General features: G+C 37.5%; 1 long non-coding RNA gene across 3 annotated transcripts in view; it reads right to left on the reverse strand.

Moving 5' to 3' along the window:
• Nucleotides 1-27,334, reverse strand: part of LOC123614783 (uncharacterized) — a 654,335-nt gene that overhangs the window by 477,159 nt on the left and 149,842 nt on the right. For all 3 annotated transcript variants that reach the window (XR_006722257.2, XR_012508173.1, XR_012508172.1), the window contains exon 5: nucleotides 19,520-19,587. This is a non-coding gene — a long non-coding RNA (uncharacterized LOC123614783). The remainder of the gene's footprint in view (nucleotides 1-19,519; nucleotides 19,588-27,334) is intronic.

Below are 27,334 nucleotides of genomic sequence, written 5' to 3' on the forward strand. Positions count from 1 at the left end.
GCATCTTCCCTAAACCATCCCCATACACCTCCAGGCCTGGCTGAATGAACTTCCTTTGTGTCCCTGTTGCACCACTAGATTAAAATTATTGAAGCACTTGTCCTACTATTCTGTAATTATTCATAAAACCGGGAATTACTTGTAATTTTAATCACCTCTTACCTCTAATGAGCTAAGAAAACATTTCTTCCTCATTGCTTCATCCTAGCACTTAGAAGAGCATCTGTACCAAATAAGTGCTCAATTTTTTAAAAAGTTGATGAATAAATGGATGCTGACAATTAACTCCTAGAGATTGCCTATAATGATCATTAAAACTTGACTTTACTTCTGTAAGAGAAGTTGGACAGGGTCACAGTGGGTGGTTTGCTCCAAGCACAGCGTTTCACTACGGGCAGACTAACTAGCATGTTTACTCTTAGGAAGTAACTTCAGTTACTTCCTCTTCAGGTCCATGGAAGACATATTTCTTTGAGATAAGTCTAAGTTCAGGGCAGAGACAGTGCCTAGACTTGATGTTCTGGAGAATGTTGTCAGTTGCATAATCCTGGTGGAATGCTTCAAAAATTCACACTTCTGAATTTTTCCATCATTTCATAAAATCAGAAAAAAATGATTATACATTATTCTCTTCCCTACTTTAAAATGTATCCAGCCTGGAGAAATTAAAGAGCACCAATTCAGAAAACAATCTGGTTCTGCTATGATATATTTTCTCTAAACTGCCCTATTTTATATGATGAGCTACTTAATGATACAACTCAGGAATATGCCTCCTAAAATACCAAAGAATACGGCACTGCTCCGAATTTTTGACAGTACCTGGGTGTGAAACATCAGCAATTTGTTCCCCAGCTCTGAAAGACTGAAGATCAGTAACTAAATCATGTAAGGGCTTATCAAGTAATTATGCTATTAAAATGACATAAATCAGTCAGTGCATATCTTGCCTTTGTCTTGGTTCTTTGTCTTCTCCATTTTACCAGTCAAAGCACTATTTTCATCACCATTCTCAGGAATTAAGAAAGCTGTATTTAAATAATGTTAATAGGAGTGACATAGACCAGCACGAAGGAATCACAGAAGTCTAAGGCTACACCCCCTTGCACTTAGTAAGGAAAAATAGACAGTAGCAGCCTGAACTTGGAATTCCAAGGCTTTTGTTTCAGAGTTGCAACCTTTATACTTTCCAAATCATTTTTCCCTTATCACTGCAACTTTTTACTCTTGTTATAAATATGATGATTAAAATTTATCAAGAAGAAAAATAGTCATGAAAGTAAAAAATACATTTATGGAGCCAAATAAAGGCTAATGTATTTTTCATCATTAATTAGAATTGTGGAAGGGAGTTTTTATTCTTTCAAGTTTAATTGAGAAATATTTAAAATTCTGAATTTGAGTTTGTGGAGGTTTGAAGGAAATGACCTTCAAAATAACCAAAGAAATTATTTCCAAAAAGTCACTTATTTGGATTTTCTGACTGCAGTGATAAGTTGCAAATTAGATTTAGGGGAATTCAGTGTGTGTAGGGGGTGGGGAGGGGACGAATAACACCGACTAGAAGTCAGTCCTTCAGGGAAGAGGGCCCCACCCAAAATCAGAAAGCCATTTACTGGCCATTTAAAACCAACTGAAATGTCAAGACACTTTTTAAGACAGCTATTAGAAATGCAAACAGAAAGCTATCTCTGACTCTCATTAGCAGAATAACAAAATGATGCACACTCTAGAAGCTATTTTCGTAGTTCAAAAAAAAAAAAAAAAAAGAAGAAGAAGAAGAAGCCCACCTTGCTTCAAAAGTATTTCAAAGATGATCTACTAGCCTAGGGATACAGTTACTGCCAGGAAAGATGAGGATCACAGACGGAAGAACATTCAATTTGTCCACGAGGAAGTCATTAGAACTTCTTGGGTAAGTACAATTTCAGTGTAGAGGATTGTGAGAAAGTAGCTGAGAGAAGGTCAGGAAGAAAGTCAGAGGTGAGAAAGTGATTCAAACATCTGATGGGTTTGGAATAGATTGAAGGAAAGGTTTTTAGTTGAAGAATGAAGAAAAGTTAATGGATTTTGGGGGGCAGTAAAAAGAGTAAAAGAGAATTAAAGTTAAAAGATAAAGGAGAGTTTCAAAGAAAAGCTATAGGAAGAGAATACCATACAGAGAATTTTACTCATCCCAAAGTTCTAACAAAGAGAAAAGTAGGAATATGAAGGCACAAACAAGAGGAAAGATAGAAACAAGATAGAAAATGAAGGCAGCAAGGGGGAGTAAAGAAAAACAATGAAGAGTAGGATGAAGAGAGAATATTCTGGAGAACTTGGATAATAATGTCTTAAATGAGCACCTGAAAAAAAAGTAAGAATAAAAACCATAAAGTTTTAAGAGGGAGTTGGAGGAAACTATAAAAGGTCTTGGGCTAAAGTTAAAAAACAAACAGAACAGAAGTGTGCTGTTGACAAGATTACAACAAAAGCTGCAAGAGCGAAGAGCAAACTTCTACTGAAGGGGTTTGTCCAAAAGATGCACCACCACCATCACCTACAAACGGCGAAACAAAATGAAAACAGGAGGATAAAATAATGACAATCCAAGGCTAGGATTAGGCAAAGCAAATAGGAAGATAAGAGAACAAGAAATTTCAGGCAAGAAAAGTGGAGCTCTTCACGTGATGAGCAGAGGTAAGTGATCAAGGGAATGGAGACTGCACTCCGGGCAGAGAGAAGCAGGATTAAATTTCCCTGAAACATACAGTCATTGAGTTCAGCTTACTTTGGGTAAAATCATTTCCAAATAAGAGGGAGTTTAACCATAACCTGTAAGACTTTTCTTTCCTATAGGTTAAAATAGCTTGATACGTAGGACACGGTTGGCCAATATTCCTGTATACTACTTCCCATGATGGTGTATAATTTCACCTAGTGTTTATAACAAACTCACCATGTACCTCCAGCTTGAACAAAGATGACAGGCAATTTCCCTCCCACTGCCATTAGCATCCACTCACCTTTCTGGTTTATACCTGCTCAACTCTAAGACTACCTCCAAGGATTTTCAAAATGTTCCATAATTCATCACCTGAGTGTTAAATGATGAAGCTTAACCTGGAGCGCTTCCCTAATACATAGACAGCCAATCTACTTTTATCACAAGCTTCTGACAGTCTACTGCTTCCTTTTGTCATTTTGTGAAGATGCTGACACCACTTAAAAGACATTTCATCACAGTTCTAGGACTTCACAGGCAGAGAGGTGAAAAGAACATGGACTTTGCACAGATTGAATTCAAATCCCAGCTCTATGATACTGGGAAAGTTTCCTATCCTCTCTGAGCCTCAGTTTCATCATCTATAATTTGGGATAATAATATTTACATCTTGGTTATTATAAATGTGATAGTGTGTAAAATATAGTTTAAAAATTGCTTGGTTCAGAGTAGGCATTCCTAAATTACAATTATTACTGTTATTCACATTTCTAAGGCATAAGAAGGTCATCTAGCTATAAATTGTCTTGTTCTGGGTCACTCCACGAAATTGTTAACCTTTCCTGAAGCCAACATAATATATTAGAGGCATTCTGTAGAAACAGTTATGGCTTATTTTTTGGAACACACTTCAATTTTCAAAGTTTAATATTAATATTAATTGATAGTGTAAAATCAGGTCTCCTTTATATTAAGTTTAGGCTATTTATTTCATTTCTTTCTCTGTTCTTACCACAGCTTTCTAATAGACTATAAATATTATTTTAATATGCTATGCCTTGAAAGTATTAAAAATGATTAAATGTTGAACATATTGGACCACCTATTTTGATGACAGTCTTTCAATCAACTGGTGAGTATAATTCAATGCTTGTTTGCAAAAAAATCAAACATATAAATATACATTTAATATATATATCAGTATATATATGATATCTGCTATATTATATATGTTTATTATTAAATATAAAATATATAATATTTTAACCACTTTCTCACATACTATTAGCATGCTTAAATGTCATTTAAACACTTGTGTTTATTTTTTTCCCTTTTTCCCTATTACAGTTAGACTGCACAAACACATTATATTCCATGTAAATACACATATATAGTATACTGCAAATTTTCTTAGTTTACATGTACATGTAATTATTATTTGTATAATGTACTAATTATTTAAACATCTGTATTTAGAATAAAAACCCTATCCTCTCAGAAGTTCAGACATTTTATTTCTGGCTTTGTTCATGTTTTACAGAAAGAGGCAGCATATCAAATTTCCCATCATTCATGGCTTCAAGGGGATGAATGATTTAGATTCTTGCCTAAGAGCAAGAGGAGCCTGGGGAAGCTCAAGCAAGTGGAGAAAAGGCACCAACAAAGGGGCCAGAGACTTTGGACTCAGGAACCACCCCAGACACATGCCCCCAACTTCACAATTTCACTAAGAACCACCTCTGTTAACAAGGCATTTATGGCTTTTGATAAGCAGGAATAGCCTCTCCTTCCCCCATGCTTTGGTAACAGTTGCCATCTCTGTTGTTATCACATTTGTCACTTATATGTGACAACTGTCTCCTCAGGAGACAAACTGAGCTGCTGAATGGCAGGAGCCACATTGTTTTCTTGGAGAAGATGTTCAATATACTTTTATGGAATGAATACTTAGCACCAACAAGAACTGACTGCTGGGTAGCCAGCAACCTCCTTTTTGCCAAACACAGTCGCCTTTTCTCATACTCTACGGTATCTGACACATAGACTCCTGAAATCATTTCCTCCCTTACTTTTTGTGGCACTGTCCTACCCAGGTTCTCTTCATCTTGTCTGCCATTGATCCCTTGTGTCCTTTAGCTGCTTCCTCTACCATCTCCCATTCCCTAACTTAAAGAACTGACAAGCATGTGTGCCTCTCTGCCCTAGGAAACAGCTTCTGTTAGACCAACTCGACTTCAACAATCCCTTTATGCTTATGACTCTGCAATTTACACCTTTAGCCCTAATCTCCACACCAAGCTCCAGAATGTCTTCATTCTAGGACACCTGTTTTCAAATTCACCATAGCCCCAAACAAAACTCATTATGTTTTCTTCAATAGAGCCTCCTTATTTTTTGACAATGGCATCACAGTTTTCTCCAGCATTTTCCAGAGTATCTGTTGTATATTCATACTCTCATATAAGAAAGAAATATATATTCAGTTAAATTGGAGGAATAATGAGTTAAATATAATTTCAAAGGTTTCTTTTCTGCAGGACTTCTCAGAGCCTTTTCTATGTAATGTGTTTTGTGAGTCTCCATAATGAGGATTGAGCATATACTGTTTGCAAATATATTTGATTATGGGAGTCTTTGAGACTATGGGAGTCTCAAGAAGGATCAGCCTCACCAAAACATACATAACAAAGCCTTATCCCAGTCACCCTTGACTCTTCCTTCTCTTTTATGTTATTTTCTGTGTCTAAATAGTTACCAAATACTAATAATTCTTTTGCAATATCTTTCCTTTCCATTCCTGACATTCATACACTATTTAACTCCTCTAATCTAAGCTTCTAACACTTCACACCTAGATAACAGCCTTTCTGTTGATTCCTTTTCTCAACCACCAGACGAAACCTACTAAACCATCATTTTTATTATGTGGTTTTCTTGTTTTTAAATACAATAAAACAAAACAAACAGAAACTTCCCATTGTTCCCAGGATCAAGTCAAACTCAAAACCTGGAACTTGTCATTCCTATTCACAGGCTTATTCACAGCCTTATTCCTTCCATGCCTCTGAGTCCTGCATCTACCAGACTGGTCCTGCCATAGTCATTAAACATGGCATGCTCCTTCTCAACCCCTTTTCTTTGCTCACTCACCCTCATCCCACCTAAACTGAAATATCTTTCCCCTTGGTAGGCAGTTAACATGCATAGGGGATGGCAAATATGAGGAATGGAAGCTACAGCTCTCCCCTCTGTGCCCCTGGCAAATTTACTCATTAATCACAACTCTTTCTGACCTTAGTCTCTACCTCAGAACCTCTCTGAATGCAGTGCTTTAGGAAGCTACTACTGACAAACGTACTGGAGTTTATACACAAAACAAAACAGAAAAAGAAATAAATAATGGGCTTCCCAGTCACAGAGACCAATTTCTCATTTTATTGTCTGTGTGACTTTGGACTTCTGACCTCTATGAACTTCATAATCTTCACCTCTGAAGTGGGGATGATGCTCTGTTCAGCAGTTTGTTGCAAAGTCAAAGGAGTTTATATGTAAGAGCCCAGTAAAGAAGTACAGAGTAGATGACAGATGAACATCTCTCCTCCTCTCCCTTCTTGTTCTCTACATGTCTCAGTATTCCACACCTTTCTCCAGGCCTTCTTGGTCAGACTGGCTCCTACTGACAAGCCTCTTCTTTCACTCCTTGGACCATCTGCATTTTCATCCTGGACACTCAATCTAGCTGTGTTCTCCAATTATGTTGAATTAGCTTTCCTTAGACCCCTGACCTCACAAGTCCTTGACCTGTCATCTCCAGGGACACCCAGCTCCATGACACTGGTCAGTTCCTAATGTAGCCCTATCTCACACTCCAACATGGTTCCCATCCCTTCTGGAAGTGCTCTATCTCCAAACATCTGCCTGTTGGCGTTTGATCCTTGACTTCCAAGACTGTGTCCTGCTCTCGTAAGCCTGAATCCCCCTAATCCTCCTGATTTTTTGAGTTCATCACCCTCCTTCTGTCTTCCTTTGCCTTCCTGCCAAGTCTCAGTGACCCTGGATATTCATTCAGTGACGCACAAATCATAAACCTAAAATTCTCTGCCACTGTATTTTCTGCCATTTCCTCCACACCAAGTACCAGACCACCAAGTACCAGACCACGAAGGGCCATCTGTGCTGCGGAGCGTTGCTTTGTGATTTGAGGCCTGGAGATTCTGTATTTTTCAGGGAACCCTGTCCAATCATTCTCTACTAACTACTTCTGTCCTTAAGCAGCAGTCTCAGAATGGTATATTTAAAAAATACACACACACAGAGAGTCTTTTAAAATGCAGATTCCTGGGCCCCACTCTCAATTATTCTGATTGAGCTGGACTAGTGTAAAACCCAGTAATCTATATTTTTCTTTTTAACCATTTTTTTGAAGTACAGTCAGTTTACACTGTTGCAGGAATCTATATTCTAAGAATTACCCAAAATAGGAGTGACTGAACTACTGCCTGTAGGCCAAATGTGGTTCACTGCTTATTTTTGTACTACTATCATATACTAAGAATGGTTTTAAATTTTTAAGTGATTGAAAGGAACATCAAAGAGGAAGATTTCATGACATATAAATATTAACATTTCCGTGTCCATTATTTTTCTCTTTTAAGGGCTTTATTTTTCTAGTACAGTTCTAGGTTCACATCAAAATAGAGAGGAAGATACAGAGATTTCCCATATAGCCCTTGCCCTCACACATGCACAGCCTTCCCCATTATCAACATCACTCATCAGAGTGAGACACTTCCTACAACTGAAAAATCTACATTGACACATCATTATCACTCAAAGTCAACTGTTTACATTATGGTTCACTCTTGATATTGTTCATTCTGTGTCCGGACAAATATATAATGACATTCTCCATCATTATAATATCATACGGAATATTTTCACTGTCCCACATTAATAAAGACCTGTTATAACACAGCTACACTCATTTGTTTGTGCATTACCTATGGCTGCTTTCATGATACAACAGCTAAGTTAAGTAGCTGCAACAGAGACCACATGGCCCACAGAGTCTAAAATATTTACAGTCTGGCACTTTACAGAAAAAGTTTGCTGATCCCTGACTTAGAAGATCCTATTGCAGTATCAGAGACCTTGAGATATCCTTGTGTAACAAGGTTCACTGAAATCCCATGCTCCCTGAACTTCACTTCTTTTCCTCAGCTCTTAATGATACACTAACTTCCTAGAGTTGCTGTTTCAAGTCTTCTTCACTTAACTTCACTCCTTTTGCTCCAACTGGACCTCCTCACTCTCCGCAGATACCTCACCTCTCATTTTACAAAGAACATCAAGCCTGTTCAATAACGATTCTTCCAAGTTATTTCCCTTACTTCCTCTACCCCTATGTGAAACTAAAACTATTCCAAACAAACAAACAAACTCACAAGGCCTAGTGGTATCTTTAGTATCTGATGGGCCTGTGTTCAAATCCCAGCTCTGCAGTTACTTGGTTGTGACCCTCGGAAAGGCCTCAAGCTTCGGCTTTTATCATGTATAAATCTGGCTGATGATGCCTAGCTCAGAGCTCCGTTGTGAAGGTGAAGTGAAACATGTGCTTGGCATATAGCAGAAACTCAGTAATGCTTTCTTCATTCTGCATGACTCCAAATTATTAATAGGTCACATTTATTGAAAACCTACCATGTGTCAGATATTTTATACTCATTATCTCATTAAATTCTGACAGAAACACAAAGACAGAAGTTAAATCATACTGCCTACCCAAGTTTTCTTCATCAATTATCCACCTTTTTCTTTTAGTTCTCACCCCTGTTGACTCTATATGTATAACTATATGCAAAGAGAAATAAACATGCTCAGTTTTCCTCTCAGCCTTGCCACAATCTCTTATCAAAGTCTTCTCTCGTCTTCCCTGCAACAATAAAAAAGAAATCCCATTCATTCCTTAACCCCTCGCAACTTGGTTTCTACTTTTTTGATCAATCTAGTAAAACGACTGTTCCCAATTGGTAACATGGTTCCCAAGAATACAAATGATTATTAGCTGTCAAAAATCAATGGCATTTTCTTGCTACTTATTCTGCCTTAGGGTAAATAACATTCTAACCTCCAAAGATTAAACAATCAAGTAAACAAAATTCTCCTTGGCTGTCCTAACTCGCCCTGGTGGTTTCTTTTGCTTTTCTGATCATTTCTTTTTAGTCAACTACACTGCTTCTAATCTTCTTTCTCATCCCTTCCTCCCATTCTCTGCACTCTTTTCCTCCCTCTACAGTTGTACCGTTGACCCTGGAACAACTGGGGAGGGTGTTAATCCTCTGTAATTTCTATTTGGCCCTCCATATCTGTGGTTCTTCCACATCTGCAAATTCAAACAACTAGTACTGTGGTATTTACTACTGAAAAATAACTGCAGATAAGTGGACTTGTGCAGTTCAAATGTGCTCTGTTCAAGGGTCAACTGTACTTTCTATGACCATGGCTTCAACTACCTATATTATGCAAATCAAAATTAGCTGTGTGTAGCCCTAATATTACTTAAAAAAAATTTTATCCTTTTTTCAAACCATAGGCTAAATGTCTGTTCATATTTCAAACTCAATCAAGGGCAAAACCAAAGCTCCCACAAAATTAAGTTTTTCTTGACACAAACAGATGAAAAGATATACCTTATTCTTGGACTGGAAGAACTAATATTGTCAAAGTGACCATACTACCCAAGGCAATCTATAGATTCAATGCAATCCCTATCAAAATACCAATAGCACTTTTCACACAACTAAAACAAATAATTTTAAAATTTGTATGGAAACACAAAAGACCCTGAATAGCCAAAACAATTTTGAGGAAGAACAACAAAGCTGGAGGAATCACGTTCCCTTACTTCAGATTATACTACAAAGCTACAGTAATCAAAATTGTATGGTACTGGCACAAAAACAGATACATATATCAATGGAACAGGATAGAAAGTCCAGAAATAAACCTGCTCATTTATGGTCAATTAATCTACAACAAAGGAAGCAAGAATATACACTGGAGAAAAGAGTCTCTTCAGTAAGTGGTGCTGGGAAAACTGTGCGGCTACTTTAAAAAAATGAAATTAGAACATTCTCTAACACAGTATACAAAAATAAATTCAAAATGGACTAAAGACCTGAATATAAGACTGGATACTATAAAACTCCTAGAGAAGAACACAGGCAGAACACTCTTTGATATACATCACAGCAATGTTTTGGTTTTTTTTTTTTGATCTGTCTCTTAAAGCAAAGGAAACAAAAGTAAAAATAACAAATGAGACCTAATTAAACTTAAAAGCTTCTGTACAGCAAAGGAAACCATCAACAAAATGAAAGGACAACCTATTAAATGGGAGAAGATGTTTGCAAATGATATGACCAATAAAGGGTTAATATTCAACAATATAAACAGCAACTTGACATCAGAAAAACAAACAATTCAATTGAAAAGTGGGAAGAACTGAATAGACATTTTTCCAAAGAGGATATGCAGATGGCCAACAGGCATATGAAAAGATGTTCAACATTGCTAATCATCCGGGAAATGCAAATCAAAACCACAATGAGATTATCACCTCACACCTGTCAGAATAGCTATCATCCAAAAAAAAAAAAAAAAAAAAGCCACAAATAACAAAAGTTGATGAGAATGTAGAGAAAAGGGAACCCTCCTACACTGTTGGTGGGAATATAAATTGGTACAGCCACTGTGGAAAACAGTATGGAGATTTCTAAAAAAACTAAAAATAGAACTACCATATGACCCAGCAATTCTACTCCTGACTATATATTTGGAAAAAAATGAAACCACTAATTCGAAAAGATACATGCACTCCAATGTTCATAGCAGCATTATTTACAAAGTACGGAAGCAACCTAAGTGTTTATCAACAGATGAATGGATAAAGAAGATGTGGGGTGTGTGTGTGTGTGTGTGTATAAAATACACATACAATGGAATACTACTCAATCATAAAAAAGAATGAAATTTTGCCACCTGCAGCAACATGGATGGACTTGGAGGGCATTATGCTAAGTGAAATAAGCCAGATAGAGAAAGACAAATGCTGTGTGATATCATTTGTATGCAGAACCTAAAAAATGCAACAAACTAGTGAATACAACAAAAAAACAGACTCATAGATATAGAGAATAAACTAGTGGTTACCAATGGGGAGAGGGAGGGTGGAGGGGAAATATTTAGGATAAAAAAAAAAGGGGTTATTATGGGATTATATGAAATCATGTGTGTGAAACTTCTGAGAACTGTAAAGCACTATAGACTTTAAAGAATCTTTCATTCAATAAAAAAAGAAAAAAGAAAAAAAATGTAAGTCTTTCTCTTGACTTCTCTGTTTCACCAAGTGATATCATCATGCCTTGAGGCTTAAAATCATAAAATCACCTTTTATTCTCCATTATCTTGACTTTAGCAGCTATCATATGTTTATCTCTAAAAATGTTTCTCCTGTCTTTTGTCCTCAATTCCTCAACTTCTAATCGATCTTCAGTCCATAACAGTTCTAATTTTGCCCCTACTGCTTCAGTGAAATTGTTCCTGTTAACATCACTAATATCCTCCATGTTGAAAAACCCAACAGAATCATTTCAGGACTCCTGTTAACCTATTCCTTTGATAACATCTCTCTCTCTTTCCTTCTTGAAAGTCTACTCCCTTGATTTCTGCTTTCCTCCACATACATATCCCATACATTTTGCTCCCTCCTGTGTGATCTCTTATCATTTGGTATGTCCCTCTATTGTAGAACTTATTCACAACATACATTTGGCTGGGAGCTCCTTGAGATTAAAGGTTCCATGTCTGCCTAACACATAGTAAGCACTAAGTAAACATCCATTGAGTTAATGAGTGAGTTAATTCTCTTTCATTTCATTCCTATTGTCACTATTCTGAATGAGTCTCTGGTTCCCTCTCACCTGGTCTATTTCACAAATTTCTTAACCAGCTTCCTCACTTGCAATCTGCTCCAAACATTTCCAGGTACACCTGCGAAGTCCATTTTCCTAACGTAGATCTGTGGACCATGTCCTTATCTTATTTTAAAACTTTCCAATTGCTCATAGAACTGAACCAAACCTATGAACTTGAAATTCAAAGCCCCCATGATAAAAGTCCATCCATGATGTTTTAAGAGTATTGTATAATAACCCAAAACCCAACATGGCCTTTCACGTTCTTTGTGCTTCGGTTCCCAAACTCCTCTGTTGTAATCTTTCATTCTTTCAAGGTCTACTTCCTCCACAGTAACTTTCCTGATCCCACATGGGTAAATAACTTTTTAAAAATTTTATCTTTTATTGAAGTGTAGTTGATTTACAATGTTAGTTTCAGGTGTACAGCAAAGCGATTTAGTTATACACATACATACATATACACATTTTTTTCAGATTCTTTTCCATTATATGTTATTATAAGACATTGAATATAGTTCCTTGTGCTATAAAGTAGGTCCCTGCTGTTTATCTGTTTTATATAGTAATGTGTATCTGTTAATCCCAAACCCTTAATTTAGTCCTCCCTGACTTTTTCCCTTTGGTAACCCTAGTTTGTTTTCTATGTATATGAGTCTATTTTTCATTTGTAAACAAAATTTGTATCATTCTCTTAGATTCCACATATAAGTGATATCATATATTTTTGTCTTTCTCTGTCTGACTTCACTTAATATGATAATCTTTAGGTCCATCCATGTTGCTGCCAATGGAGGAGGACTGTTCTTTGGTCAAGGGTATATGAGTAGCCGTGTTTCACTGCTAGAACCTCCAAACAAGCTCTCAAGGTGAATAATTTTTTATCTTTGACATTTTAATCTGCATAGCACTGTTTATACCACTTTGCTGAGCCATTAATATTTCCAGGCTATTATTATCATTAGTGATTGGCCCTATTGTGTGACCTAGTTTGCAAACACTCTATTCTACTTCATAATACATTTTCAATGAACATTCAGTGAATTGATATTTGTTTAACTGTTTCATATGTATTAAAATACTTTGCATTTAATTATCTTCCATCTAAAAAAGCTCCCCCTTAATGCCCAAGTTCCACTCCAGCTTTAACCCTAGCCCTTTCTTCCCTTCCCCAGGGAAGCTACCCAAAATGATTGTCCAGAGATGAAGTCTCCTCTCTCATACTTCCCACTCTCTTCTCAGCCCACCACAGTCTGGCTTCCATGTCACCCCTCTAACCAAAATGCTCTCACAAAGTCAATCATAATCTCTTTGTTGCTAAATACAGTGTGTCCTTCTTGGTCCTTAACTTACTTGACATTTCTGTTGAAAGATGGTCTTATGTTTTTGTCTGGAGCCCAGAACTCACCTGAGCTCCATATTTACATATCCAGTTCTCCACTAGACCTCCTCACCTGAGTGTCAAATCCAGTAGCATGCTCAATGGATATTTGTTGAATGAACAATAGCTCCCAAGCTTTCTCTTCTTGGCCTAGATAAGTGATTCTTAACCTCTTTTATCCTATGCCCTCCTTTCTATCAATATGTAAAATCTATGCTCTTCCCCAGTACCAAACACTCTCCGATACAGCTGCCCACCTTTCACCCAGAAGTTTCTGCAGGCTGAAAATAACTCATCAGATCAACCAGATCATCAGACATGAGACCAAGATGATTCTGTGAAGCATTAGTTTCTGATGTTTAAATTATTAAAAACTAGTCTTTGTTGAATTTCTCAAATATAATTATACTAAATATGTTCATAGGCTTTTTGAAACAATATACGGCAATCTCAAGATCCCACTGCCCCTAGGGTTTAGGGGTTACCCTTCCCCTCCTTCTTCCCAGTTGATAACCCCAGTGTTAGAAGCTCTCTAAGGCAGAGTGTAGCTCTAAAATTGTGTGACTGTAGGTTAGAAAGTCTTTAAACATTTTTGATCCTCTGGAATTTTCCCTTTCTCTCCCTCATCCTCTGTCCTCTACCCTCCCTTCATACTTCTAACCCTTTCCCCTTTCTTCTTTTCTCCCTGTTTTTTCTGTATTGATCATGGATTGTGCTATTCCTCTGAGCAGCTGAACATTTTTTCCCTGGAGGCCAGAAAAGTAACTTACCCATCTTGAAATTTTTTATAAAGAAATACAAGTGACCATCTCCTTGGCCATATCTAGAAGTCCAATAAAGAACAATTTTCCAAGTTGCTTTGGGGAAGTCATCCAAACAAAGTTGAGAAGAGGGTCTGCTATGCGTTTAAAGGGCCTTATTTCCAGATCTGGCTTCCCCAAAAAACAAGAGAAATCCTGATTTCATGCATAGCCCATAGCTGAATTCAGACTTTTTGCACAGCAGAAGCTGAGGGGAAGCCTTAACTTTCCTTCTGATCACGTCTTCATTTCTGTGTGTCCTGCTTGTCCCTATCTTTAACTGTTACGATGCTAAACTAAAGGATAAAGTACTTTGCCCTTGCTTCAGTTTATGAAAAAAAAAATTGAAAACAGCTTTAGGGTGTTTCTTCACAGCACATTTTTGTCACTATACCCATGTACTTTTATCCCACTGAACTAGCATATATTTGTTAAGAGAATATCCTTCAAATGAAATGAATTTCACATGATTAAATCTCCTTGTATAACTGTCTTAGTGGGAGGATAAAAATTACAATCTTTCATATCGGTTTCAGAGCACTTAATAAGGAGTCTACAAACACCAAAAGGCATTTACTTTTAGCCTCTAATGCAGTCTTGAAGGACATACTCATTAGAGCTATGACAACATAGGCAGTTTTGGATGGCTGAAAGATTGGACATCCTCTCCTAAAAGAGCAACGCTGCTGACAATCAAGTTCAAGCTCCAAGAACCTTGTAACATCAACTGCTTAAGGCAAAAAGCAGAAGCAAAGAACTGAGTAACTTAAAAGAAAACCTATGCAGAAAATATACTGGTATGTAGGCAAAAGACTCGCTGAAAGCTTTCTAAATTTGGGTTTTCAAAATGTTTTGTAAAATGTTTCTCAATTTTCACTCCATGCCCCAAATTCCAAACAAATTTTATGTGTTGAGCCATTATAGCTGATTCAGGTACTACTTTCTTCAAAATTTCTAAAAGGAGTACACAGAAGCTGATAAAAGCCCTCACATGCTTTAATGTATTATCACAAGTTTAAACCTTTGTGATGTTAAAGCCGCAGACAGTTTCAGCGTCAGTGGCCTCTTTCTAGGCATGAGCATTCTATTATCATGTAAGTAAACTTGGCATTGCTTATTTAATATGTAAATTAAGAACACAGTTTCCTATAGCAGTGTGCAATGGAATTTATGGAACATAACTGAAAAAGGAGACTCAAATTCATTTCTAGCATTATATCACTAGATAAGTTGTTTCTCCCTCCTTTATTTCATTTCTCATCCTTCACCGTTTCCTCAATCTTCAACCTTCAGTTCAAAGCCCCAGACAAATTAGCATATTCTGTTTTGCTATAGGACCCTGGACTCATCTGCAGGGGGAGCTACAAGCAAAAGTGTATGAAATCCCTATTATGTCTATTGATGCAGACACTGTCTTCTTCATCCTCCTTGAAGCCCCACTGAAGAATATTCTTTCAGAACTAAATGCCTGACAAGCTAAGACACTGGTCTATTTTTTCCTAACGGAAAACGTAGAGTGGGATTTTTTTTTCAATTGTTATATAATTCTCACTAGTATTAAGTAGAGTAAGAACTGTTACCAGAAAGGCTTTTGGGAGTGTGCTAAGCAGAGCACTGGGCTTAGATATGCAGGTTTAGTTTTAGGAGGTGGGCAAAACCTAGTGCATCTGCATAATACAGGTGTGAGTAATTGAAATATGGCAAGAGAAAGGGGGATATAGGAATAGAAGATACAGCTAGAGAAGCTGCATAGCGTACGAGGGAAGGATCAAAGAGAAGAATCTCCAGTGTTGGCAAACTAAGAAGGCACTTCATAAACCAGAATGTTCGGTAGAGATGTTCAAGTGGTTTGATGTGGGATATGCAAAGTAAACTAGCCCTCTCTTCTCTTTCTCAGTGAAATCTGCATTGCTCACCCACTCTTCTGTGAAAGAGGATTCTATTAGAGAGTATAATGAAAAGCTGAGGTCCGTGGCTATGGGATGACCTTGGACAAAAATAGAAAGAGGTAATGCACGTGTCAGAGTCTGCAGGGACAGCTGACATCCGCGTTACCCCCAGGAAAGCCCAGGCTGTAAGAATCAGAGAGACCAGGGTTTAATCCACATAGTCACATGCTGCCTGTGTAACCAAAGGCTGGTCACTGAATCTCTCTGATCCTGTATTATCTCCACTACAAAATGAGGGTAATGACAGCAGGCTTTGGGGCTGTTGTGAGGATTAGGGTTAATATGTACAAAATGCTCACTGTATGGAAGCTACCTTTTTGATGATTTTTTTTTCCCATTTTTGTTGGTGGTAGCTACTACAAACCCTGAGCCAAGTCTGTGACCCTAAAAAAAAAAAAGTATATCTTTCATATGCATGTTATTCTTTTCTTTCCTGAGTCTAGATTAAATTGTACTTTCTTTATTTATAATTATGCAGTCATTATTGATATCTATTTTGTTGTATTGCAACCTGCACCAAAGTGGTGTTATGTAAATAGAGATTTTCTGTCTATTATGCTCCCGGTTTCCCCATAGTGAATTTGAGGACACAATGAGAATTCATATGTTTTCTTTCACCTTAAATACTGTTGCTACCATGCTTATGATTTCATGGGATTGTTTGACCAATAATTGGAATGACCTTGGCATTCATTAAAATCTGTCCCATACCCTTTTGCCTCGTTCCCTTTGTCATCTAAAGTTGGCTCCCATCTAAAATTAGCAGTGAAGAATTGTCTGTGGAAACTCAGTCTTATCTTATTTGTTATTATGTCATCACCAACTAAGCTGAGCAGACCCAACCATCATATTCGTGCCAAAGAGTCTGAGCAGTCCATAGGAGGCAAGAAAAGAAACAAGCAACAGATAACGTTCCCATTTGACACCCGAGGTAAGCAAGGCCCAAAGATGCTGGTGATCAGCCCATATTCACTAACAAAACTGGAATTAAAACCAGGCCAACTCCTTTCCTGCATTAGGAAAGAGAATGCTACTACTTAACACACTCTGTTTAGTCAGGCAATCTATAGCTTGTCAGTACATCAAATCATAGGCATATTTATTTGATCTTGCTGAAGACTATAAAAAAGCAATTTCAGATACAGCTTCTACTGGCAGAGTTGACGCAGGTGCCAGGGCCCCCACCCTGGAAGGTTCAGGGCTTTATAGAATCATCTCCACCTTTGGCTTCCACTGCTAGTCCACGAAAACACTGAAACTTCAATACTATCACGGTAATGGAAAGGTAGCACCCAGCTCTTGGTGCAAAGCCCAGGGAAGTTTTAATTTTATATAAAGGAAAAGAAAACTTGAACATTAATTTCAGATGCTTGGGAGTCTAGCCAAATGGGTGCCCTTTTCCTTTCCTCTGAAAACTTCTGAAGACAAAACAAAGATCTGGATTTCTAAACTTTCCAGAAGTGGTTTTTTGTTTGTTTGCCATTGTTTTTGTTCTGGCTCAGCAAAGAGTAAAGTGTATATAGCACATCAGTTGTTATATCCAGGTGGATTTCTAAACTTTCCAGAAGTGGTTTCTTGTTTGTTTGCCATTGTTTTTGTTCTGGCTCAGCAAAGAGTAAACTGTATAGCACATAGGTTGTTATATCCAGGAATAGAAGGCCTGTAAGCAAAAGATTGGAGAAGTTCTCCTTGCCCCAGTGGTTAGCTGGGAATATCTAGCTTTCCAGTTCCCCAAAATGAAAGTGCTTACTGAATAATGTTTATACCTATGTTTAGGGAAAGAGGAAACACTCCTCCACTAACAAGAGCTCTGGAGCCATCAATCCTTGATAAACCAAGCAAGCAGGAATATTGGCTGATTTTCCAGCCTAATTATCTATTTCTTAACAATTTTTTACAGAGATTCTTTACAACTACATCAAGACAAATTACCTCCAGTTCTTACCAGAAGTACTTAAAGATAACATAGAAATTTTGCAAAATGCTTACAAGAGTGACTAGACATGAAATTAGCAAGCAAAAGACAAGGTATTACTGCTCAGGTGCTAATTTGGGTTAGCAATAAAATGACGATGTACCTAAATAATAAAGTTTCTCTTTTAAGAACTAAAAAAAATAGCAACAATCTTAATTTAAAAACAAGCTTAATTTATATGAAAGGGAATGAAATCAATAGTATGAGAAAAAAAATCTGTATAACAGGTATAATTAATTATATCTCTCAAACAAAAGCTCTTTTAAATTATGCTTCTCTGTCAATCTAAGATTGTAGGCAATGATTACAGCAGCACAGTACAGATGGTCTAGAACATCATGTCCACGTAGATAACACAACAGTCCAACCTGTTTTCACAGGAAGAAACCACACTTAGATCCATCAAGAAGCACACCACCTCTCAGGTGTTAATCATCTGTTTTGTAGCAACTGTTGTAAATTATGGGTAACAACAACCTTGGAACTTCAACACCAATACAAACTAGTACCCCATTGCCACCTTCTTGGCCGTTTGCCACGAGTGCTATTTTAAAGTTAGGCATTAGGAGGCAGCAAATGGCTCAAAACCACAGGCAAAGATAAATTCGTAGGAAGTTGGAAAAGAGACGTAAAGCTGCAAAAGCAGAGAAAACAGATTTCATCTTAATCACAAACTTCCAGGAATTTAGACTTCTAAGAGGAATAGAAGGGTAAAGGGTTTGGCCCTTTTAGAGACCTTTGTGAAACTGTCTGGATCTAATTCCTCATTTCAGCATCTCTAAAAAACTCTGACAGTTACCTTGAGGATTAAATAACATAGGTCTTGGTTTCACTTAAATTTGTTTCTTGGCTCCAGAAAGAAAGGTCTGATGGCTGCCTACATGGAATTCTCAGGTGCCTGCACTAATGCAGATACTATTCAAACCATCAAGGAGACATTAGAACTGATTCTTCCCCAGGTTGCTTCATTCTGATTTAAGGTATTTACGTATTTAAAACACGCATCATCGTTACTTAAAATTGCCAATGTGGCACTTACGTTTAAAAATTACTTGTGACTGGTACTCTAAAGTATCACCTCTTTAGATAACACATGCCTATCTCATTTTTAGGAAACTGAAAACAGACTTTTCACTTTTCTTAAAAGGTGATAATATCTCTAAACAAAGTTTTATTATTTGGGTTATAATGCTTGATTAGATTATAAGAAATGAAGCCTCTGAACTGTTTGATTGGTTTATATTATTAAAACAACTCTTGCCTCTCTATGGATATTTATGTTGAAGAAATTAGCTCATGTAATTTACACAAGGATTTTATTTCAAGCACAAGTAGAAAGGTCCTTAGAAAATATGGTTGATAGGAATCAAAACTGTAAATATGTGAGGAAAACTGTGTGGTACATGAAACAGGAAAACAGAACATCTCCAAAGACAACTCCCTGCATTTTTGCATTGTTTCTTGAACTGTTGTACTAAGAATGCAGGACTTAGCTATCACAGAATATACAGGGTAAAGCAGTAGTGAAAAAGATGCTGATTAGCACAATAGTAATACTGTGATAAACAGTTAAATCGAACCTAAAGTAATTCACATCAAATAATGCAAAAGCTACACAAAGCCTATCTTCCTTCTAGACATGCATGATGATTGCAGACGCCTCCAATAACCAAAATTCAGCTTTACTATGATTAACTATTAAAAGTAATTGAAGAAAATATCACACATTACTTACTGTTTTTAAGATATCTATGCCATCCTTCTGAATCCAAAGAGGGGGAAGAATCACTGCCACGAGGAAATCTAGCAAGCAAAAGGAGGAAAAAAACAGCAAATATTAGTTGTTTGAAAATTAGCATCTTCAGGTTTTCTTGAGGTACTTCCCACAGGATCCCAGAGCAAAGAAGAAAAAGAAAAAGTTGGAGAAAAACATCACACACATCACGAGGCGACTTTCTCCACTAACCCATGCAGCTCCAAACTTTAAAGGCTAAAATTGTTGAGCATCCTGACTGAGTAAATGTCCGACTTCGGCATCACTGGTTACGTTCACAATTTTGGTAAGACGAATGCATCTCCAAAATTATGGTTACTTTAATGTATTATCCAGATTTTCCCCCTGTTTCTCTCCCTTTCTTCCTTTTCCATTCACATTTTTCTTCCTACAAAATGCACATAGGTCTGTTCTTCCTCGTACGGAGTCAGGCCTGGCTTTGAAATGCATTTCAATCTCTCAACACAGACTGCTTTCATTGCATTTAGAGTCCCACTAAGGCCCAGCTTTAAAAGCTACTGATTCTTTTTTTCTTTAGCCTTCCTCACAAAGGAAGGGTATTTTGTAAATTACCAGCTCGTTCAGATCAACAAAAGGTACTTTCATAGAAAGCCCCATTTGATTTTGCTCAAATTTGATTACAAGGATGGAGAAAAGGAAAGGAAGTCAAAAAGAAAAACCCCAGATGGCTTTTTCATTCATCTCAGTGAATGAGCTTTATCTGTGCCTTTTGAAACTGTAGCAGTGGAAAAGCATTTCTGTTGGCTTAAAAAACTTGACAAAAATTATTGGTTTGCCATTTCTCATGTAACAGCCATTGGGAACTGGATGAAAAGACTTTTTCATGGGATCGCCTGCTTGGATCAAAATAATGGAGATTAGGTATTTCATTATAAATTACAGTGGGAGATAGAGCAGGCTGTCATATTAATAGCAACCTGCTCATGGCCTTCAATGGTAGCTATTCTCCTAGACAAAGGACCAAGGGGGTTGTCTATTGAACTTGTACTTTAGGCCTGATCAATTTTCTATCATCAAGGCAAAAGGTGAGATGACTAACAAAGGAATTCACACATGAGTGACCTCATAAGCCTACAGATAAAACAGCTTAAAGAAGCAAAATACATCCTGAAATTATGGGTGATAAACTATATAAAGAAGACAGAGTATGAGAGAGAGAGGCAAGAGCAATGGTCTATAATTCTCCTCTCTCTTCTTGGCCAAATGGACACATTAAAAGCTACTTGTTTTCAGCCGCAGATAATTGCAATGTTTGGTTTGCAGTGGTCTGCTTTAAATCCTTCAGCTTTTTTTTTCCTCAGCACAGCTCCAGTCATTTCATTCACTATTAGCAATAGCACTGTGTTTGAGACAAAGCTTCGACCAAGAGTCACACTTAAAAATAAAAACTAAAAAGAATCACAAGCAACACAGGCTTCAAGATACTACACAGTAGAATGTGCGTTTGTTATTTGCTCCAGGTTACCAGCCTCTCCCGCATTTACTTCTTAGATTCTAAAGCATTTTGAAGACTAAGCTGTACCTGTGACTAAAAGACAGAGAATCTTAATGCAGTGTAGTGAAACATGTGATTCGATGGAAATTTTTTTCAGAAAATAGTGATGATAAAATACGAATCCAAAGAACTAGTGAAGGACAGGTGATTGATTTTCATCCAATCACAAGGAATCATCTGGATTCCCAATTGAAGTTGTCCAAATCACTACAATTGCTAAATTTTTCTTCCCTGTTATACTTCCATGGAATTTCAACTTAAAAAAAAAAATTGGGGATTTCTGCCTGCTGGTCTTAGTGTTCCTTGAATTCAGGATGGTAGTAGAGAATTTATGTTCCAGAGATAAAACTTGGGTTACCAAAGGTTACTATTACCTGGAAATGCAGATATGCATGTAACACTTTCCGCACATTACCTAAAGCTAATGCAAAGTAAAAATACATGTGAGCAGGATATATTTTTACTGTGCTATTTTTTAAGCCAAAGAACAGTACAAGATTATTAATGTAAAAGGACTTCCAACTGCCCAAAAGCTTGAGAAAATACCATATCACCTGTGACAGCAGTTGTCAAAAATAAGGCTACATTTTGAAAGGCACCCTCAACAGATGTGATAAACTCCAAATCTTGGGCATAAGCAATGTGAGTACACACTCACACACATAATAGTGATGACATAAAGAAGGTCATTTATGTATAGATAAATAAAACAAGGTTATAGTATTATCTAAGGCATACTATTTGTATAAAAATTATACTTTCTTTGTTTTCAAGGTAGCCCTAATCCTTCAATTATTTTAACCATTCAGAGAGATCCTAAATTCAAGATTATAAAAGAGGAATTAAACAACATTGGTAGAAGTCAGTGCACAGGCAAGCTATTGGTGTAAATGTAAATTACACTATTGGTACGAATGCAAACTGGGTGAATCTTCCAGAGGGTAACTGGACAGCATTCAAGAGTTTGAAAGTCTTTATAACTGTTGAGCCAGTTATTCCTTTTCTAGGAATCTTTCCAGTAGAAACTATCAGAAATGCAAATGAAGGGGTTTTTTTTCCCCCATAAAGATACTTATCATACACTGCGTCAGGCAGTAATAGTATAGTGGTGGGACTTCAAGTTCTGGAGCCAGACTAGCTGAGGTCCAATTAAACTCACCAGCTTCCAATTACAATCTTATGGGTTTGCTTATTAACCTCTCTGTGTTTCAGTTTTCTAATCTGTAAAATGGGAATCTCAAAAGTGTGTTATGAAAATTACATGAATTAATATATGTAAAGCATTAAAGGTGTGGCTAGCACATAGGAAGTACTAAATTAAGTATTATATATTATTATTACAAATGCTTCAAATCTGGAAAATTATTAACTAAATTGTAATAAATAAATACAATAGAATGTAATATGCCCATTATAAATCATAATGACACAATAACATGGGAAAACATACTAAGTGAAAAACTTAAGGATATAAAACTATATATTATGTGATCTCAAATACATATATATATATTTTATATATAAATACATGAATATGTGGCAACAGTATTTATTCCTGGATACTGTAATTTCAAGTGATATTTATTTTCTTTTTATATTTTTAAATTTTTATGTAAATTAAAAAATTTTAAAGTCTTATTTTCATAAGTTAGTTTATGAAGGAGGAGGAGAACTAGGAGGAACACCAAGCAGCATCAGTACTTATCGGAGCTAGGCCAGGCTAATGGGAAAACTAGAATCTATGCCAAAGTTCACTTCAGGGCTTAGCACTAAGATCTGGAAATGAGATGTGCTTCCCCAACTGGAAATTACTAGGCTTAAACTCTAAAATGTAAACAAGTAAAATCCAAGCGTAACAAATCCACAAAAGTCCCTGCCCCAAGAAGCTATCAGTATATGGATTACCAAAGGCAACTGACAACAGAGGAGTCCAGCAAAATGACTCAGGGATGAGCTTGGGAAGATACATGCATACCAACATACACAGGTCATGTGCAACACAAACAGTTTGGATCCACTCAGTCAGGGGCAGAGGACAAGTCAATTTCAGGGGACACTAAATATAGAGACTTGAAGCTGCAGCCAAGGAAAGGACTCGGTGAGAATGTCTAGAAAAGGGGAGTAAAGGCCAAGAGGTAGGCACGTGTCCCTTTCCCCCACTCTTACTCTCCTGTCTGGGAGCTGGAACTGAGGATAGGAAGGGAGGTACATGTAAGAGCAGACTTTACCTCCTACCCCTGCTAGGCCCTCAGGCAAGCTTGAACTAGGGGCTGAGGGAAAGGCAGGGAAGGTGGGGACCCTAGAGTGTTTCACTGGGTGTACTAATCTTTAGTAACTAAAAGTGACTGGAAAGTTATGAGCTCTCCCAAGATAGTATTAACAGCCAGGAACATGACAGAGCATAGTTGAAGGTGAAGAAAAGAGAACTAAATACAGATTACCCAGTATATGAGTTGCATGTGTATTATGCCTTTGTTGCAAGAAAAAAATGTCAAAGCTAAGTGCTAGACTTTTCAAGAAACTCCAGATAGTAAAAAGCAAAGTTCTAGAATATGAAAGTTCCATATGATCCAGCAATCCCACTTCTGGATGTAGATCCAAAAGAACTGACAGCTTGGACTTGAACAGATATATGTACACTCATATTCATAGCAACATTATTCACAATAGCCAAAAAGGTGGAAGCAGCCCAAGGCCATCAACAGATGAATGGATAAACAAAACATGGTATACACATTCAACGGAATTTTATTCAGCTTTAAAAAAGAAATTCTGATACATACTACAACATGGATGAACCTTAAATATATTACGCTAAGTGAAATAAGCCAGACACACAAAAAAACTGTGCGATTCCAGATATGAGCTACCTAGAGTAGTCAAATTCATAGACACATAGAGCAGTTGCCAGAGGCTGTGGGGATGGGGGGGAATTTGGAGTACTGTTCAATGGGAACAGAGTTTCAGTTATGCAAGATAAAAAAAAGTCCTGGACATGGATGGTCATGATGGTCACAGAGCAATGTAAATTGTACCTAAAGCCACTGAACTTTACACTTAAAAATGGTTAAAATGGTAAATTTTATGTATATTTCACCACAATTTTTTTAAAGAATATGAAAATGTTGCTTCCTGAAAATATCTCCCCAATTCTTTTATCATCAACTGATCGAAATGAAACAAACGAAATGAAACAAAAGGAAGAGGAAGGGGACTGCTATGTTCAATCAGCTGTACAATTTGTACACTTCACCCAGATGCCAGAGGGGGCAAACAGGCAAAATCTAGCCTGGAGTCATGCTGGCCAAGTGGTATGTGCTGGGGTTGGACTTCAATAGCTGGGAGGTAGGGGTGTCGTTTCATAACTCATCTGCCTAGAGGGAACATCTTTTATTAATTTGCTGAAAGATACTGTATGTGTCAACATGCCTTGAAAGGGAGCCAGGCTGGTATGTGGACAGCATTATGGTGTACACCAGAAACTGACACAACACTGTAAACTGAATATACTTCAATAAAAAAAATTATGCAAAAAAAAAAAGAATGATCACTTAGATTGAAAGACAGTAACACTGGTTATGTGCTCTTTGTAAACGAATGACAGCCAAGTTCTGGGAAAACCTTCTGCTTGGGAGTTTCAAACTCATTTTTGTCTTCTTAACATGCTTTTCCCTGCCATCAACACAACCACCCCTTACTGAAGCTCAGGATGTAAGAGAATCATTCCAGTGATACAGAATTGGAGTAATGACATGTGATATATAACTAAGCTTCCCTAAAGGAGACAAGTTAAATTGACTCAAGGTCTAAAACATGTGCTCTTCTTTTCAGAACTACAGGGAACCCAACTCTTATAACCACTTCTCTGTGGGTGATATTTAAAATTTCCATTTCTAACCCTAGCCTTCTACCCAAACTAATACCATATTTCAGGTGGACTACAGGACATTTCTATTAGGCTATGGCACAGTAATCCTCAAATCAACATATCTAAAATATCCCTATTTGCCCTTTCCCACAGAAGAAAACAGCTCCCCCTCCTTACTTCTCATGTGTTACTCTAGGTGCCCAGCCCCAAAATATTGACAACATATTTGGATCTTTCCTTTCCTTTGTGCTTCACAGTCAATCAATATGGGTCTGTTTTCTCCTTGATACATTATAGACCTTCCAGCCCTTTCCTAAGGTCACACAGAGTCCTGAAAATATAATATACAGTTTCTAGAGGTTCCTTAATTGATCCTCTTCATCTTCTTTCTCTATGCCTCATTCAGGAAAGCAGTAGTTCTCTCCTTTGATTTACTCACTATTAACTCCCTAACTCATCCTTCTTGAAACTCTCTCTGACTTCTTAGACTCTGACCACTACCCTGATTCTCCAGTCCCTCTAGTTCTGTGTTCCTGGCTCCACCACCATTCATGAAGGACTCTCCCTCATCCCTGAAAGACTCTTGCTGTGATCCTCTCCTCCACACAGTCTCTGGTCACATCTCTCTCTTCAAGATCACCTATGACCTGTATGCTAATGACTCCCAAATCCACTCTCCAGCTCCAGGCCTAAAGCCAGCTCAAGTTCAGTATGTTAAAAACTAACCTTGTGGTCTTCCACAACCCTGCAGGGAATGAGAGAAGCAAGTGAGAGAGGGAGGGAGAGAAGGAGGGAGGGAGAGAAGGAGTGTGAGAGAGGGAGGGAGGGAGGGAGAGAAGGGAAGAAGAGGGAGAAGGGGAGGGGAGAGAAGGAGCAAACATGCATTTTTTTTTCCCTTTTCTATCTTGGTAAAAAGTGACACTAAGTTTCTCAAGCAACAAATTCCAGGTCCATGCTCATTGGTCCTTCTGTCTCAATCTCTATTACTCACCAAAACCTTTGAATTACATCCTGTAAATTTCTCCACAGTACTGATGATTATAGCTAGGCAATCTATTGGGATTTTTCACATGATACGATAACATCAAAAACTCTAATTTCTTATTTTAACTTGGGACCAAAAATGGGACTCCCCACAGGAGCATGTTTTATTTTATTTCTTTTCTCCATAGCACATACCACTTTAAACTATTATATAATCCTTAGTTGTATGTCATGTTTATTATTCAGCATCTTCTCCTCTACCAGAATATAAGCTGCACGAAGTCAGAAATACTGTCCATTTTGGCTACTGTTATTTACCCAGCACCTAAAATTATTTCTGACAGAGAGCAGGGAGAGTAAGCACTAAACAACTGTTTATTCAGTAAGTGGATTGTCAGCTAACACTTTATGTCCTTCAAACTTGGACTTGCCTTGGCCTAAGGGGAGTTAAGCAACTTTTCTGGTAAAAAGGAGAAGAGCCAGATGGGGTGGGCCACCCTCAAACCATCCTAAACAGGGCTTTGTTTTCAAAACCCTAGGCCTACAGATATCCTGCTAGAGTGTTTCAGAAGGGAAACACAGAGGCTGTGGAGTCCCATGGTTAAGGAAAAGCAGCCTCGTTCCCATAAGGTCAGATTCCCCAAACCAGGCATAGTGAGGGAGTTCTGAATTCTAAGAATGGCAGAGGCATGAACGTAATGGAAGTGGCAGAACTTCTGATGGTGACAGCCCCAGAACCGACTCAGGGCAACGCTCTCTCTCCAACGGAGGATACCAAAAATGTTCATTTGTTTCCCCAGAGGCTAAAGAGCATGAGGAAAAAAAGCTTTAGCAACTAGAAAAGTCAACCAAAACACCTTCCAGAAGAGGAAAATTTTCTTTCTTATTTAAGTTAATGCCACCCAAAGAAGATACACAAGACAAAATGTCTTCAGAAAAGGGACTCAAAACTACCTAAGCTGAGGAACTACTGAAGGAAATAGAGGTATTTAACCTGGACTAGAGGAGATCCCAGAGAATCCTAAAGACATAGATAGATATAGAGATACAGACTGAGATGCAGATGTGAGGGGAGCTGTAGAGGTGGGTATCAATCTAGACGTGGGTGCAGATTCAAATGCATACATTCTCTTATAAAAAAGGACAACAGACACGGCCTATATAGCTCTGTAAGTCAAACTAAAATTAACAAGTAAAAGCTACAGAGAGAAATTTCATATCAATGTTAAAAAGTGTCTGATTTAACATGATCTAAAATTAGAATGAGCTCATTTAGGGGTGATCCTTAACACTTACAATGTTCAGACAGAGGCTGAACTACCACTTGGGTTGAAGGGTAAATAGGGTATTAAAGGGAACACAAGTATTGTTCCAAAGTTTATCTAGATGTCTGTCAAGAGCTGTGAAG

This window comes from Camelus bactrianus, chromosome 1, assembly GCF_048773025.1.
Source record: "Camelus bactrianus isolate YW-2024 breed Bactrian camel chromosome 1, ASM4877302v1, whole genome shotgun sequence".
In the NCBI taxonomy this organism is placed as follows: domain Eukaryota; kingdom Metazoa; phylum Chordata; class Mammalia; order Artiodactyla; family Camelidae; genus Camelus; species Camelus bactrianus.